The 18,019-nt window shown below is 35.1% G+C and overlaps 1 long non-coding RNA gene across 1 annotated transcript; it reads left to right on the top strand.

Annotated features, from left to right (window-relative positions):
• The first annotated feature begins 455 nt into the window (after positions 1-455).
• Positions 456-1,560, top strand: LOC110881083. The gene is made up of 3 exons (XR_002559583.2): positions 456-961; positions 1,314-1,350; positions 1,497-1,560. It is a non-coding gene; the product is annotated as an uncharacterized LOC110881083 (long non-coding RNA).
• The last annotated feature ends 16,459 nt before the right edge of the window (positions 1,561-18,019 follow it).

Genomic DNA, 18,019 nt, shown 5'->3' with positions numbered 1-18,019 from the left:
TTCACTGGACACGGCCCCGTGGTGGGCAATAGAAGCTTCTATAGGTTTGTCTTTTCTGCTGCTTCTTGGGCACGGCCCCGTGCTGGCTGAGCACGGGGCGTGTTCAGTCTTCTGTCTTCTCTATTTTGCTTGGGAGAATGCTGTTGAGGGGTCGGGCAATCCACTTATGTTCCTTTTCTTGTATTTATGTTAGATTTAGCTGTCTTTTTGCTTCTTTTGTGAATTTGTGCTCATTTAATCCTGAAAATACAAAAGGAAGACAAAAACACTCTTTTTCCAACATTAGTACTTAAAAAGGGTTAGTCTTATGCCTTATTTGATGTATTTTATATGTTGCATTTTACACACATCAATAATATGAATCATTTATAAGTAAAAGTAGCATAATGTCGTTTTTGTTATTTTATTTTTTATTCATTATATGATAAATTTCTGACATTATTCGCAGACTGGATATTCTATAAGGGAATCTGAACCATTTGTTGAATATGGAAGGGGGCGAGAGCAGCCTGGAGGAAGATATACGAGCTTTTTTATGGAGGACCCTATGATGTAATTATTACTCGTATGTAGGAATGAATTATCATACTTTAAACACTTGCACTTTAATTTTGACCATTTGAGATCGAGGATGAACTATTTTTCTTGATTACCCTAACCTGTTTGGAACTACGTATAGAAACAATTGATACAAAACTGGTGTTTCTGAGCATAATAAGCCTCCGTGTCATCAGGCACGCTTTGATTATTATCGCATACTATTAAAGAATACGTATCAAAATGCTTATTTCAAGCCTTTTTATTATTTTGATATTTTCATACGGATGATGACTTTTTATATATTATGTGCAGGTGTTATTTTGATAGTTTCTCTAATCTATATGTTATGGAATGGCTAGAGGTGTAGCGATAACATCAGGGTATTGTTATTGGTTGCAAAGGCTTTTATAGCTACCTAGAGGTATGTGATTCTTTTATCTAAAAACACCTGGCTTTGGGTATTTGAACACCAACAAGGTACTTTTTTAAGATTTGGAATGTTATTGTGTACCTTGGGGTAGGGGCCACGGGATATGACAAGTTAAACCGGCCTGGCTGCTTCCACTGGTTTTTAATATATAAATAATTAAGTTTTAAAATGTTAAAGATGGTATTAATTAGTACAATATGTTACTTTTAGGTATCCGTACAATCCACAAAATAAAATAAATGAAATTTTATATGGCTTATTCTGTTTACATGACCACTTCCAAGATTTACTTGTAGGTTGTTAAATCTTTGAAATCTCAGTTGTCTTTCTATATGGTTTATAGGTTTACAAGAGTGGTCCCTTATTTTTGTCATCAAAAGGTGTATTCTTCGGTCATTCTTTGGTTAATAATTTTTCAATTTACTGTGTCTTAAGTCTATTATATGTTTATTTTACTACATTTTTTTTAAAAATTTTTCATTTTACATGCTTTGTTTCTTGTGTCTCAAACCAACCATTAATGCAGGGATTGAGTGGACATCTTGGAAGAAAAGGTGGTTTGTTTTAATAGAAATCTCATTGGTCTTCTTCAGAAGTGATCCTGTAGGATCGTGAAACGACCTAACGAGTCGATCAGAAGAGTGCTCAGACTGAATCAGATGCGGAATTCATTGATTCAGTCTTTGTTTAGCTTGATTTCACTATTAATTGTCTCTTGTATTGATCAGAAAACTGTTACAGACACGGAGACACTTCGACAGAGCTTCGCCGTCAGAAACAAGACTACTACTATGTGATTTCGCTCATGACACCTATATATAGTGCCGAGATTTCGCCCCAAGGGACACAGGGTCCACATGAGCGAAATTAGACAAGACCAAATAAGCGAAATCACCACTATGACACAATAAGCGAAATCAAGTTGTTAATGATTTCGCTCATATGACCAGGTGTCATTATGAGCGAAATCAACACTAAAACAGGTTTTCTTGATCTCCGTGCACTGTATAATCAGCCCTACACTAAGACTCGAACGAAGATGTAGTCAACAGACAACTGCACCAACAGATCCTGTAAGTTTATGGCTATTATACTTCTTTCACTTTTGATGTCCTCACAAACGGGAGGGTCAAACTAGGCCGTTTAACAAAAGTACAAATTTCCAAACGGGCTCACGGGTGGTATCGGTAATGAGAGTGGTGAAAAACTATAGTTGTTGATGGTGTTAACCCAGTTGTAGTCGCTTTAAACTAGCTTGGATGACCCGGTTTCACCCATTGTTTACGCCCGTATTGAGTTGTTGTATTTTTCTTTTTCCCCCATTACATGACTAATGTATGTTAGTTTAGCTATTTCCCATGTATTTGGTAAAGTTAGTTATGCACCATTAATTATATCATCATCGTTCGTTGTGTTGATATTCAGAATGCAGCAGCATCTCAAAAGGGGGGTGAGGCAAATCTGACTCTTGGTGGCATAGATCTCAACAGTTCAGGCAGGTTGGCCTGCTTCTATTTCATCATCTTTCTTCATGATTGACCTTCTTTCAATACCTCAAGCTTTCTATTCGTGATTATTGGTAATGGGTCAAAATGGGTTCGTGCTTATCACGGACAGGTATGTTCTATTTGCTTTTGTTTACATTGGTTATGTTTTCACAATTGCGTTTTGATTCTTTGTTTACATTTTAAACCAGTGATATGGCTCTGTTAACTTTTTATTAATAGTGTACCTGTACATGTGTCTATTTTTCTGGGTATAGTAGTTATATGCATAAATTTTTCTGGGTATAGTAGTAATATCGTTTTCTTGGTTATATTAAAAATATATGCGCCGTACCTTGGCTAACGAGGCAAATGGGTAAAATCTTTTATTTTTTATCAAACCAGAAATGGGTTGAAGTTGTCCAAAATATATTAATATGCATAAAACATTATGAATATAGTAGTAATATATTTTCTTAGTTAAATTAAAAATATATCGGTGTACCTTGGCTACACAGTCAAATGGGTAAAAACTATTTTTTTTTTCAAATTGGAAATGGGTCGAAGTCGCCAAAATGTATCAAGAATTCAAGATGCAAAAATCTTTTAAATATTGTAGTAATATTTTTTTTCTGATATGCTCTCTGCTTGTCAACAGAGATAGCAGACAATAGCGATGAAATAGCAGGCGCATTTTCATGTTTAGCGATACACTAGAAGAAAATTTAAGAAATATTTTATCAAAAAATATTTTAAATAAAATTATAAAAAATCTAGCTATTTATCGCTAAATCGTATATAGCGCCATCAATTCCCTTCGCTACATAGTGCGCTATTGTCATGAGCCCAATAATGTTTTTTGTGTATAATAAACTTTCATAGTGGGCTTCTTTAACCACTATTAATATACATGTTATAATTGGTGTGCTTATATATTTATACTTAAACTAATACAAAATAAAAGGCCCACTTCCCAATCTATGGGGAACGTAAGACTTTGATGGTATAGTTGTATTTTCGGGCACAACCCATTCTTACCTGAACCAAATTGACCATTTTTTAAAACAAATTCGCGTCATTTTGACCTGTAGTTGTATTTTATTTATACCTATTTTAGTCAAAAACCGTCTTGGCCTTTTATGTTGTCCGATCCGCTCACCCGTTTTGCCAGGTATAGTTTTAACGGGTTTGGACGTTGCTTCAAATATAATTTCAGTAGTGATACTATAGCTGTAAATTTCTTAGATATGCCTAACGGCTCTGGACGTGGCTTCAAATTTCATTAATTTAGTCATGGTTTCATACATGATTTTAAACTTGAGATATGGTTCCACAAGTCAAAAGTTGTTTTAGCTTGTATTAGTGTTAGACATACATGACAACTACCCATATCTAAGAAATTTACAACTCACTAGGTGATGTTATTTTTTATTTACTTTTTCATTTACATTTGTATCATTAGTATCACTATTGAAATAATGTGATGGTTGCACTTGGAAACACCCTACAATATATAGTTTTTGATGTAGTTTTTTTTTTTTTTTTTTTTTTTTGTTTTAGTGGAGTTTTAAATGGAATGTATGTGTTTGGTGCAGGTCACGCACGCTCCCAAGGACATTATGGACAAACCACAAATTTTTGCAGCTAGGAGACTCTCTCAGAACATTATTATTTCCTGGTAGGCTCGTGGGTTACATTTATGACACCGAAAGATAAACAAGGTGGGAAGTAGATAGTAGCATTCATCAATGATCATTTTGAAGTACATTTTGTATGAGTGGATTGCCTTCACTTAATGATAAGTTGATGAAATTCTTAAGTTATCTGGTAATCATTTTATTGTGATAATTAATGAGTTACTATCATTAGCTTTTGAGATTGAAGACTATTTTTTACTTTATTAAGTGTATTCTAGCTAACTAAGTGATTATGATATTGAGGAGAAATACACATCCCAAATTATTATTGTCCTTCAATAAATAGGAGATGGAAAAGAGGAAAAAGGAGAAACAAACCGAAACACCATCAATATACATTGTCTTTGTTTGTTACCTTAGCGTAACCCGTCCATCGGACGGGTATTAAACTAGTTAAGTCTTGTAAAAAAGTAAGCAAACCCGAAAGCGGAAATGATTGCTTGTTTCACATCTTTGTAACCGATTTCATATCTCTTGTGTTTTTAGTGTTACTTGTGTCATAATTTTACTGCAAAGTAGTTTAACTTAGTTTAATTCAATCTTCAACCAAATCTTTGAATTTTACCTTTTCAAGCAAATAAGTTGTGTACTATTAATCATATACTCCTCGTGGATATGATACACTACATACTCTAGTTATTTAGTGACGTGAAACAGAACCAATCAAATGGCCATAGATACTAAACCAATACAAAAGCCTCAAACCCTAAAGTTTCTTGATAAATAATATTCAATTGTAAAAAAAAATATTTTTCTAAAATCCCAAAACCCAAAACATATCTAAGAATTCTAAACCTGCATACTAGGATATTAGATAACGAAAAACTCAATAAAAAATAGAAAAAACGAAATTCAAAATTCAAATAAATAAAAGACCACATGTGCATGCATGCATCATACTCCATGTCGTCTTCGAGAATAAACTCGTAATTGAGTTTTGCCAGTACACCAAAGCCACCTTGTTCGAAGGTCGTTTCTTGTTCACTACTGACTATTGATTTGACATGCTCAAATAATTTGTCGATTCAGGTCCCACACTCACACTCTATACACTCACGTATGTATATGATTTGATCAGGAAGTGAGAAATAGAACAGATTCTGAAGTCAGTGTATATTTCGAAATGAAGGGTTACATATTCAATAAATCAAATGGCTATTTATAGCCTTACACAAAGCAAAAAAAAAAAAAAAAAGAATATACTAAACTAAGATCCAAAAATTCACCACGTGCATTCATCTATTCGACTATTCAAGAATATTCTTCCTAAATAATAGTGAAAACCTAAACTAAATGAACCACATCCATGCACATGCGAAACAATTATTTGACCCTTTCAACAAAGATTGCTTGCTAATTTATTTGAGTAAAACCCACAACTTCAGCTCCATGACCAGTGACACAATAAGTTTCCAACCCGTGACCCGTAAACAAACCGATTAATCCAACATAGTTCAGCTCCATGGTTCATCTCGCTCGGCACGGGGTTAGTACCATCTGGGTCGTTTTATCCCGAATCTATTGTGTTGTTAGGTATCTTCATCTCCATATCCTCGAGTTTCAAAAAGACTTGTTGATGCAGTTCCGCGTGCAATCAAATGGCTCAAGAAACTACTGATAATCAAAGATGATGATGAAGGTTATGACTGGAGTCAAGATCTCCCTGAAGAAGATTGTGTTGGATATGCATTTGTAGCTAATGGTGATCATGATATATGGTGGAGAAGAGATTATGTGAGATGGGAAATTGAAAAATTCAGAGAACCATTCAAAGAAGCCCAGAGAGCCAAAAGATGGAATGACGAATTGGAATGTTACATGGATCCACAGGGTAATCCAGTTGTTGACCCATCAAAGGTGGATTTTGATGCAGTAACAAATTTGATTCCAAATCAGGGTACTTTCAACACAAGAAGACTATCTGATAAAGGATATTTGCCAGATCTGTTGAACAAAAGAAAAGAAATCTGTGAACCAAGTCTACCAAAGGTGGTAGAAATGAAGAAAAGGAAAGAAGAAGAGTTGAAAAAACTGGTTGAAGAAATGAAGATTATGGCAAAGAATGATGTGGAAGAAGAACAGAAGATGGAAGAAGAACAGAAGATGGAAGAAGAAGAGAAGAAAGAAGAAGATCAGAAAGTTGAGACAGAAGAATCATCGGTGCTGAAAGAGACCGTGGTAAATGAATCTTCTGACTTGTCAAATGCTGAAATTGTTGATAAAAATGAGAACAAGTGCAGGAATTGCATAGAAATGTGCAAAGCCTGTATTGAAAAAGATGACATAAGAAAAACAAAAGATATTGAAACAAACAAACTTGAAAATATTTTCAAAATAAAATGTAAAGAAATGATTGAAAAAGAAGAAATTTTGAAATTAAAAGTTGAAAAATTAACACAGAAAGGTCATGATCTTGAAGAAGAAAATAAGATTTTAAAAGAAATGTGTACAGCTAAATGTGTTGGTTGTGTGGAGAAAGATAATAAGTTTCAAGATTTTCAAAAAGAGTATGATAATTTGAAGTGGTCAAGTCAGAGAGTACAAGAGGCTTATGATACTTTGAAGAAACAAGTTAAAAGTTTTGATGAAAGATCCAAAGAATTGTATGCAACTTTAACAACCAAAGAATTGTATGTAACTTTAACAACCAAAGAATTGTATGAGAGAAAGTTTAAAGAAAAGCAACTTGAATTAAACAAGTGTGTTGATGAAGTTACTAATCTCAAACAAGTTCTGGCAGAAAAAGAAAAGATTGTTACCAAACTTCAAGGTTATCATAACTCTTCGTACATTCTCGAACGCATTTTCAACATCACACCAGATGATAAAGATACTAATAAGAATAATAAAGGTATTGGTTCAGAGTTTCATCAGGTTCCACCACCATTGAGAAACAATTATACTTTTTATGATGAGGAAAAAGTGGCAAAAGGTTTGAACATAGTTGACCAATTACCTGAAAGTATCGATGTGACTTACTTCAAATCTGATGAAGCTAATGATTCAGAGGTGGTAAGTAAGGTTGTTGAAAGCGTTCTGAAAGATGAGTCAAACAAAGGTAAGTCTGAATCACATGATGAAAATGAGGGAAATTTTCATGATGGCTATCTTAAACAGACAAAATCCGAGAAAAATTTGAATGATGATTCAAAAGGATTGGTTTATACCATGATTGGATCAGACAAATTATTCTTAGATGTTGTATTCCCAATTCAGAATGTGATCTCAGAAAAGGTTGATAAAGTTTTCAAAATGGTTGAAATTGAGAAATCTGAAATTCCAAAGTTTGCTGGTAAAGGTCACAAAACTTTTTATAACAAACCTGGTTTTAAGAAGAAAAACATGAAGGCTGGTTTGGGTTATAAGAAGAAACGAAGTTGGAAAAGAAATGAAATGCCAAATTATCAGGCAAAGATGAGTTTCGTTCATGGAACAACGACAGAAGAAGAGAAAGAACTAAAATTTAGACGACAGTCTAATGACGAGTTCTTAGCTCAAAAGAAAAAGCAACAACCGCAGGTCAAAGATGTGTCCAAGAGAACATGTTTTAAATGTGATCAAATTGGACATCTTCTTGTCGATGTTGAGACCAAAAAGAAGCTTGAAAATGTTGAGAAACAAAAATCTGAGGGTGTGAAACAAAGGTCCACCAGATTTGATTAGAAACAAACTTGGAGGTACAATACAAACAAGTTTGCTTCAAATCAAAATTGGAAATCAAATCTGAATAGGTTCGATTCAAGACAGAACTGGAATTCTCACATACCCAGATTAAGAACAACACTAAGTTGGAAAACATCAGTTGATATGACAAAACCTCAAGAGTTTTGGAAACCAAAAGTTGTTGTTCAAAATCAAAAGATTCAAAAAGAGACACATTTTTATAAAAGAGGTACTCCAAAAGGTCAAACTTGGTCAGTTAAGAAACCAACGTTTCCAAAAGTGGATGAAAAAATTGAAGTGCAAAATGAAAAAGTCTTTGTTCAGAATGACAAAGAGTTTCCAGCATTGAATGAACATTATTGTGTTGAATTTCCTAAGGTCCAATAGACCTGGGCTAAATTGTTCAAGTAATTGAATGTTTTGAATGTGCAGGTGCTCAACAAAATCAAAGATTGTGAAAATGGAAACTGGAGCAGCTTGGCACATGGATAGGAAGAAGAGGCTGCTGAATCCTGTGTTGGTTGAACAGGGAGTTAAACATTTTCTGTATATAAATAAACTATATTTCAAAAACCCTAAAAATTTGAAAAATTAAAAACCAAAAATATGTTTGTTTTTTAATTTTTGTCAAAAATAGAAAATTTCAAAAATATGTGTTGTTTGAATATGCCGAAACCCTCACGATGGAACAAACATGATTACTTTCACAAGATTGAAAAATGGTTTTCAAACTGTCGAAAATCAATGGGTTGTAAATCATGGGGGTACTTTATGTTATATTTTCTGTAAATCAGTGCACAAAAAGGCAGAAAATGGACGGCGAGACAAAGCTATCAGTATCGGGTTGTTAAATTTTCTTTTAATGGTGTTGCATTTTAGAGGGAGAAAAATTGTCAGAAAATCAAAAAACATTAGAAAATTTGAAAAAGCCAAAAACATGATAAAATTTGAAAATTGAGTTTTTGTGTATAAAGAGGAAATGATAGTACATCAGTAGACAGTTACAGTATGCTAAAGAAATGTAATAATTAAATAGCGTTAAAAAGTCTCACTAATGATATGCCGATAGGTTTTTATACATTTAGTAAACTTTTTCAGGATATAAACCTAAGCAAGTTTGAATTTTGCTTATTTCGTGGGGAACACTACTTGGATATATAGGTAACCCCTGAAATCTCGTTTGAAAGGTCCCTCTTTCTGAAATACTAGGTCTTTATACTCAGTGATATCTGGGGTATTATTCCGGGACTTCTGCTGAATGGAAGTTCTGACCTAGTCCTCGAATAATATTTTCCGCATTGCTTGAAACATAGCGCAGCCCTCAGCAAAATGATGAAACAATAAAATTGATAATCATTGCCGTTGTAAAAAAAGATCCTCTAAAGGGGACACACCAAAAGTCGAAGCCGTCATCTCTCTGCTGAACGGAAGTTCTGACCTGAGCTCTCACGGCCCTCGCAATTAACCCTTTACAGATATCATCTGTGGCATACTCACCTATAAGACTGAATATTGGGATCTGGATACGGGAGTATATTCAAGAGGTGGGACACATGAATGAGTTTAAGTTCTTAAAACATCTAATTCGTATCCTGAATCAGTTGAAATATGTGTGAAAAGTTAAGTGGATCAGTATATCGACAATCTAAGTGAATTGTTTAATTCTTAATGTGTAACTAAGCTCAACGGTACTTGTGACTTGTCAAAAACTGATATGATCCTCTGACGCAAACTCAAACAAAAATATTGTCTGTAAATATGTTTGTAAATATTTCTTTACTGCTTTATGTTTTCAGAAAAATACAAAAAGATTTTGATTTTTGCTTTATTTTCGACAACCGATGTCTGAGATGCTGAGGTTCAAAATCTGAGTATGCTGATTGTGTTTCTGAAAATAAAAAAAGTTCATTAATTTGAAACTTGAAATATTTTATAAAAAAAATCAAAAACAGTTTGTGATATCTCGAAGGTCATTAGTTTGGACTTGGATGATTAACTGTGAGGATTTTGGATACCTAACACTGCCAAATCTATAAAGATTGTTGATAGAGGGAGTGAGTTAGAAAGTTTGAAAGAACTAGATTACGATATCTGAAAATTTAAAATGTTGTTACTTATAAATGTATGAGTATTGCAAATAAGAATCCAGACTACGATCCTAATAGCATAGTCTAAGGGGGAGTCTGAAGACGAGCTCAAAGCAAGGGGGAGCTTGTAACCGGAAAGCTAGGTGTCGATCCCTAAAGCACGGAAGCTTGATAAAAGGGGGAGCCTGAAGAATCTGATAAAGATAGAGCCAGGATGAGAACTTGTGAAGAAAAGAAAAAGATTGATAGATACGTACAATGTTAGACAATTTTGGAAGAGCTTGAAGACTGATCAAGACTGAAGAGGTATCATGATAAAGACTAGACACTGAAGACTTCGTCAACATCTAAGGGGGAGTCTGTTAGTGCATTATGTCTGTTGACTTCGTCTTGTATCGAGTCATAGAATGAGATAGGATAGGATAACCAGTGCTCGAGGTGCGAGAAACAGATTTTTGTGGAAATGTAAGTGTCACGTCCCCCGACCCACCCTGGACGGAATCGGGAGCCGCGAGCAGCCAAGTGGTACTGGTGGTTTATTTTTGAAAAGTTGGCAGCGGAAATTTCATCAGGACCGTGAGTTAGGAAAAATATCAGAGTTTAGAAACACCGGATTTTATTTATTAAATAGATGGGATAAAAACCCATGTTTTACAATGGTAGCTTTAATAAGGGATAAACCCGATTATATAAAACAATTTTTTTCTTAATTTAATTTAATTGATAAAAATGAGCCACTTCTGTAAGTCTTGTTGGTGCCGTATCCAATTCTTACTCCAATCTACTGTAATTACCTGAAACGCGTTTTAAAAAGGTTTTGTCAGCAGGGAAATACTGAGTGAGTTCATTCAGGTTTATACAAAAACATATTTGTTATAATTCACAGTATTAAGAGCGATTGCAATGTTTAAATGTCAACCAACTACCCACAGTATTTGTCACTCGACTCGTTTCTGTGACTGTGGTCATATCACTGTTGGGTCCGTTCACCCACAAGTGACGTATATCACTATTTAGGTCCGTTCACCAAAAAGTGACGTATCATGATTTAGGTACGCCCACCTAAACTGATAAAAATACTAGTAATGTGCACAATACCCCACATACCGGCTGTAATTGAAGACTACAAAGACTTAATCCCTGTAATTATAACTTTGGAAAATAATTTGGAGTATTGTAAAACAGTTGCTAAAAAGAGAATGACTCACATTATAAGCATGCAATATTGAATTAACAAGCTTCATGATTCAGATTCTTCTGAGAATTAACATCTATTTTGATTGTAAGTGTATGGGGTAGTGTTTAGTCTACTATAAGCCTGATAACCTAATTTAAGCGATAATGCACACGAAACTAGGTAATTAACTGAATACAACTTTTACGATAAGCTCACGAGATTTAAACCCTCACGATGAATAACAAAGTGCAATACTTAAACATCCAGCGGATTCGCAACGAATGACAGAGTATAGCCAGAGTTCCGGCGACACTCAAACATCCTGTCGGAATCACGATGAATGACAAAGTATAAACTCAATTTGAGTAGCACTTAAACATTCATCGGATAGTTTCAATCGACCGGACATCGAATCGTAGCAGCGATCGAGTTGATACCTTGTATCGTAGCAGAATTCGAGCTTATGTGTGTGTTTGGTAGTAAAACGGCTATAACTCAGCGTACAGAATGAATTTGGACGTCGAACCAACGCAGAAATCTAAGTGCCACACCCCTCTATTTATGCTGGAAAAACAGCTCCCTCGCGTGGCGCGAGGGGCTGTCGCGTGGCGCGAGGGGAGCCCTTCTAGCATAGGGTAGCCCCGTGTCCTGATAGCCTAGCTGAGTCGACGTTTTGAAGAAATTCCCTTTTGACAAGAAACTGTGTTGATAATATCGAATGGGAAATGCCCCCTTGAGTTTTAGGGGCACTGATCCTGTTTCTGATTGTTCTGAAAATTTTAGGAGTTGTGCAGGATTACTTGGGGTTTTAAATAGGGTTTCTTATTTGTCAAAATAAAATAATAAATAGTAGTTTTGGTGAGAGTTGTTATGGTTTGGGATAAAAAGGAATAAAATGGTGAGAAAAGAGAATGGACCCACTTTGTAACTTTTAGGGTTCAATTAGAAAGTCTTCTAGTAGAATATTGGGTATAACTTCTGAGCTATTTAAAAATATATAATGCACTCGTGGTAAGTATAGTACCCCTAAATCAACCTTGTCCTGATGTCCCGAGACAGAATCCCAACGAACTTAGTCGGGCAGAGCCCTGACATGAGTTATGGATTCCAGATCAATCGGAAAGGGTAGCGGTGATCGGGAGTAAAAATACTTAAAACGAGACAGCACTTTATTATTATTATAAATAAGAAAATAGATTTTTTTAGAGATAGAGAGAAACATGGCTAAAGGTAAGTCGTAAGCAGGAGAAGTGTGAAGGATGTGAATCTATGTACCCCTATTTATACTAAACATTCTCATATCGTAGAGGCTAAGAAAAATATATGACATACACGTATACTCCTTTCATTTAATGCTAATGGTTTAGTTTGATTTTTGAATGCAGACGTGTATGCATGCAACAAAATGGAATTCAAATGCAATTTAGATTTATTTTATTAATTTGATCTATCTTATCCATAAACGTTTCAACAACTAAATTTATATATATTTTAAAGTTTTAATTTATTTTACTATTACGTACGTATACTTTTTCGTTTAAGTTTAAAGTAAATTTTGATTTTATTAATTTATATACTATAATTAATTTTAACTGCTTCACTTATTTGGTGCATATAATTTCTAAAATATGATGTTTTATAAAACAATGAATATGTCTTTAGAACGAGAATAATCTAATCTACATTTTGAACCAAGTTTCATTAAAAACAGAGTAGGTTCAACTATAATGTATTTTTATAATTTAATTATTAAATGGTTCCTGGGCTCGTCTAGGTACTCTATATTTTTAACAGTCAACTTACCCGTAAGCTACCTGTCTAATAACATAAGTTTTTATATACTTTTATTTTATTTAGAAAGGCACTCATATACAGGCCAATTAATTATATTATTTCAACCAACTATATAAAGTAGTGTTTAAAATTATTTGGGTTGAATAATTATATTAAAATAAACTAGTTACTAGTTATTAGTGGTTAATAAATTTAACCAAACCTATAATTTATATGATAAAAATAGGAATGTTACAGTAAGTGATGTGATTCCGCTTGAAAGTGCCAAAAGCCATTTCAAGCGAAATCATATTCATTTGATTCCGCTTGAAAGTGCCTTTGGCAGTTTCAAGCGAAATCACCCACATTATAGATAGGAGCATTCTAGGTTTTCATTTAGAAGCGGAATTAGGTCATTAATTCGGTAACGAAGTGCTGCCAAATTGTCTCCAGGTTGTAATCACTATTATATCAATATAAGAGACATTTAAATTGAATTAAGCATCCGTTTCATTGATTCCACCTTTGATTCGGATAAACAACTCTTCTGATCGACTCAGTTGGGTCTTACAACGATCCTACAAACGTTAACTCTAAGTTTTTGTACAAACGCACATTCTTCATCATCACTTTCATCCGAAACTACAGTACTTGAATCGGGTTCGTCAGCTGTCAAACTCTCTTGATAGAGCGGTTCATAGAACCGGGGTGGGAGACGACCAAACGGATGATCCTCTCCATCGCCACCTTCGTCCCAGATAGGGGTGAGCAAGTTTAGGTCCGGACCGAAAATAACCGAGAACCGAACCGAAAATATACCTAACCCGACCCGAACCCAAGTACCTAGGTATTTAGATCGGTTCCAATTTTTCATATAAAATAGGGTCGGGTCGGGTCGGTTCTCGGTTCTTTTCATGGTGAAACCCGACTTGGACCTATGGACTGGAACCGACCCTATATTTAGGGTAGTGAATCGGTTCTGTATTTTATGTTTGATCGGTTCTCGGGTCGGGTCGGGTAATGGTCGGGTCGGGTCGGGTTTTACCTTTTGCTCACCCTTAGTCCCAGACGACGGTGCCCGACTCGGTTTCCGTCTTCGGCATCTCCCATTGCAACTCTAGAATCTAGATCTCGGACTCGTTGATGGAGTCGTCTGATCTCATTAAGATCTCAGACTCGTTGTCGGAGCCGTTTGATCTCTTCGAGATCTTGGACTCGTTGTCGGAGTCTTTTGATCTTAATAATATCACGTGGGTCACGGTTTCTGATCTCGTTGCCTCGGCCGGCGGATCTACGATCACAGTTCAATCGATCTCCACGAACACGTGAATCACCAATGTTCTTTTCGATGCCTCGGTCGGCGACTCTTCGAACAAGAAAACATTTGCCTTCACGTAGAGCCATTTGAAAACCAAAGCTCTGATACCACCTGATGCAGTTCCGCGTGCAATCAAATGGCTCGAGAAACTATTGATAATCAAAGACGATAAATCGAACCAAAGGTTCAAGAACAAAGTTCTTTCTATTCAATAATCAATCAAAAACTAACTAAACAATAAACCCTAGCTCCTAATTTATAATAAACGAAATAGAGATCAATCAGGAAATTCAAATCCCCACAAAATAGGCAACTAAATAAAAACATTAAAATTCAAATAATAAAAAATAAGTTTTGATTCTTTCCAAAGAAGTCGCCGACGGTTTTGGTTCAAGATATTTGGCCGGATGCTCTTGCATCACTTGTCCTCGAGTCATGAGAAGCAAGTCTAACATTAGGATAAAACAATTTGTACTGACCCACTCAAAATTTATGGAAGAATAAACCGTTGAATATTCCTGCAAAGCATCATGATCGGTGTCGTCTTTGTATTTCATTTGTTTGTCCTCTTGAACAACAATTCCACCGAGAACCTTATGTACAAACGAATATTCTTCCTTATCGGGTTTTATCCTGTCTTCATTGAATCTAGGTTTGTCTTCTGATAAACATATTAGAATATATAAACTTGATTATATTATAATTATTATGTGTATTATGTATTATAACATTACTGTAATTATTTATGTGTATATGTATCGAATATTTGTGAAGGGGTATGTCACCTATGACATACCGGTTCGAATGGAGGTTATTGCCGCCAAAAATAATCGCCGGTATCAACCGCTCCTTCTCACTCGTATTTAAACAATTTGTCGGCAACCTCTGACCGGCACCAAGATATTTCTTAATAATATCCTTTTATTCAAATAATTCTATTCGTTCCTTTCGAGTGTGTGTTGTTTGTTCAATTGATTCACTATGAATCCAAAACATGATTATGGCGAATCAAGTTCTGCAAACTATGTTTATGATGAAGATAAACTTCCGCTGACAACATGTGGTATCAGAGCCACGGCAGATTATGAAGGAGATAGAGTTTACGCGTCTGCAACGGTTCTTCCATGTAAACATTGTTCCGATGAACAAAGAGAAAGATCGATGGCCAAGACAATACAAAGACGATGTTACTACTGTAATCAGCCTGGACATCAAATAGCCTTCTGCAAAGAAAAAGAAAATGACGAAGCAACTTTGTTGATCAGGCAAGCCATTGACACTGGTACACAAATACATGAAGAAGACAACGTTAGAGACTCATAATTCATCATCAATGGCACTGACGGTGGCCTCTGGTCGGAAATTTGGTATGTGAACAAAAAATTTAAACGTCATTATTCTGGTAACTTAGATTCTTTCAAGAGAATAAAGAACATGTTCGGTGTTGAAACAAACACCCGTGAAAATCATTGTTATTTCATATGGGGCATAGGGGCTGTGGATGTTGTATCAGGAAGTGAAAAATTTCGAATCCAAAGTGTTTATTACACTCCGGAATTGGATAGAAATATTCTTAGCGTTGATCAACTGATAATTCAAGGCTTCACAGTAAAGTTTAACGGTGATAGATGCAAACTATTCCCTACCTTTAGTACACCCCTTTTGAATAAGATAAACAACATAACGGGATTAACTAGAGAAGATGAAATCGGTACAAGAGAGAAACAGTCTATAATCGATAAAGAATCAGAACATGAAACATTCAAGTCTGATTACTTGAATGATTTTTTCGAAAAACTGAATCTAACTTCCAACGAACCCGATTGGAATGTAATGATTCTGCAAGCAATGAAATTCAAGGAATTTCAAGACTGTAAGGCCCTCTTAGATATGTTGGAAGATACAGAGTATGTGATGAAATACAAATACGAGATAGAAGTAAAGTTGGAGGAGATGATCGACTGGTTTTTGAAAATAAAGATGGGAATTACTTCGAGACCGATTCCGGTGTACATGAGCAACAACAAGAAAGTAAACCTGTTAGAACTTTACATGGTAGTAAAGAGAGAAGGTGGCCATAGAACTGTGACTTCAAACAATTTATGGGCAATGGTTTCGAAAGATATGGGCCATGATTATGAAGATGGAGACTACATGAGGATATTGTATGCTATGTACTTGGATGTTATTATATACTATTATAAGTTCAAATCGGTACAAGGTAATGTTAGAGAAGATCAAACTCAAGGATGTGTAGGGAATGATGACAAGGCTGTTAAAGGAGGAAGAAGGACGATAAGCACAGGTTGCATACCAGATGATGATAGAGAGCACTACGCACTATTTACTGGGAATGAAGAAAGCACAAACGCGACGTTGGTTCGATTTCCGGCAAGCTGAAAAGGCGGTGAACGAAGCCAATCGAAGCGTTTTAATGAACTCCCGTGGATATAATCCAGTTTAAGGGGGAGTATTAGAATATATAAACTTGATTATATTATAATTATTATGTGTATTATGTATTATAACATTACTGTACTTATTTATGTGTATATGTATCGAATATTTGTGAAGGGGTATGTCACCTATGACATACCGGTTCGAATGGAGGTTATCAACCGTTCCTTCTCACTTGTATTTAAACAATTTGCCGACAACCTCTAACCGGCACCAAGATATTTCTTAATAATATCCTTTTATTCAAATCATTCTATTCGTTCCTTTCGAGTGTGTGTTGTTTGTTCAATTGATTCACTATGAATCCAAAACATGATTATGGCGAATCAAGTTCTGCAAACTATGTTTATGATGAAGATAAACTTCCGCTGACAATAAAACACTCCTAACCATATTTTTCTTCATAGATCAGTTCGAGGAACTGAGGCTGAGGATGCCGGAAGAATGCTCCTCTTTGTCGACACCTTCGTTCTAGACGACGATACTCAACTCGATTTCCTTGCTACGCATCTCATATTGGAACTCAAGATATGGGAACCTCTGTCAGCGCCGTTTGATTTTAAGATCCCATACAAGATCTTGGATCCTTTATCAGCGATGCGGAAATGAAAGCAATCAAATCGCTAGAAATACTCAATGGATTCAAAAGCTTAAATCCCTAAGGTTTCTTGATGAATCAAATTCAATCTTCAAGAACTATTGTTCTAAATCCCAAAACCGAAAACATACACAAGAGTTCAAATTCCCACATACCAGGATATGAGATAACAATAAAAACTAAAAAAAATAAAAATAAAAAAAAACTAGTACACGAAATTGAAACAGATCATTTGTTGTAACTAAATATGATTACTATCAGATCATTAGTTTTAAGTTATCATTGATCAACAACTTGATCTATCAATACTAATCTGATCATCAATAGTAACTTACTACTAATCAGTAGCAACTTGGTCAGTAATAGTAAGTTACTAGTGATCTACAGTAACTACGATCGTTATTAACTTGGCCCATATCATTTAGCATTGAGGGTTTTTACCACCTATATAATCGAATAAGAGCCATATAACTGCAACGGACACACTCTTTCGTGAAGAGTAGCGTTATTTTAACTTATATGTTGTGATGGTCCTCTGCCAGTAAAAGGGAAGTCTTTGGTCTGTATAAAGATACGAGTTAGAAATTCGTTTCATAGGAAATACATTCTCGTTCTTATTGAACTTTCTGTCTTATCTGATTAAGATATCTTAGGAACCAAATACTTTAATCTGATAGTGAGATTATACACATTTTGAAAGTTGTCCAACTCTAATGGGAAATACGAACCTACATGAATGATAATGATATTCATAACTAACCATGGACATAGTGGTGTCCTCAAGTACATGAATCT

The sequence above is a fragment of the Helianthus annuus genome, chromosome 10, assembly GCF_002127325.2.
Source record: "Helianthus annuus cultivar XRQ/B chromosome 10, HanXRQr2.0-SUNRISE, whole genome shotgun sequence".
NCBI classification, from domain to species: Eukaryota; Viridiplantae; Streptophyta; class Magnoliopsida; order Asterales; family Asteraceae; genus Helianthus; species Helianthus annuus.
The sequence above is the reverse complement of the archived record's forward strand: the minus strand, read 5'-3'. Positions and strand labels throughout refer to the sequence as shown.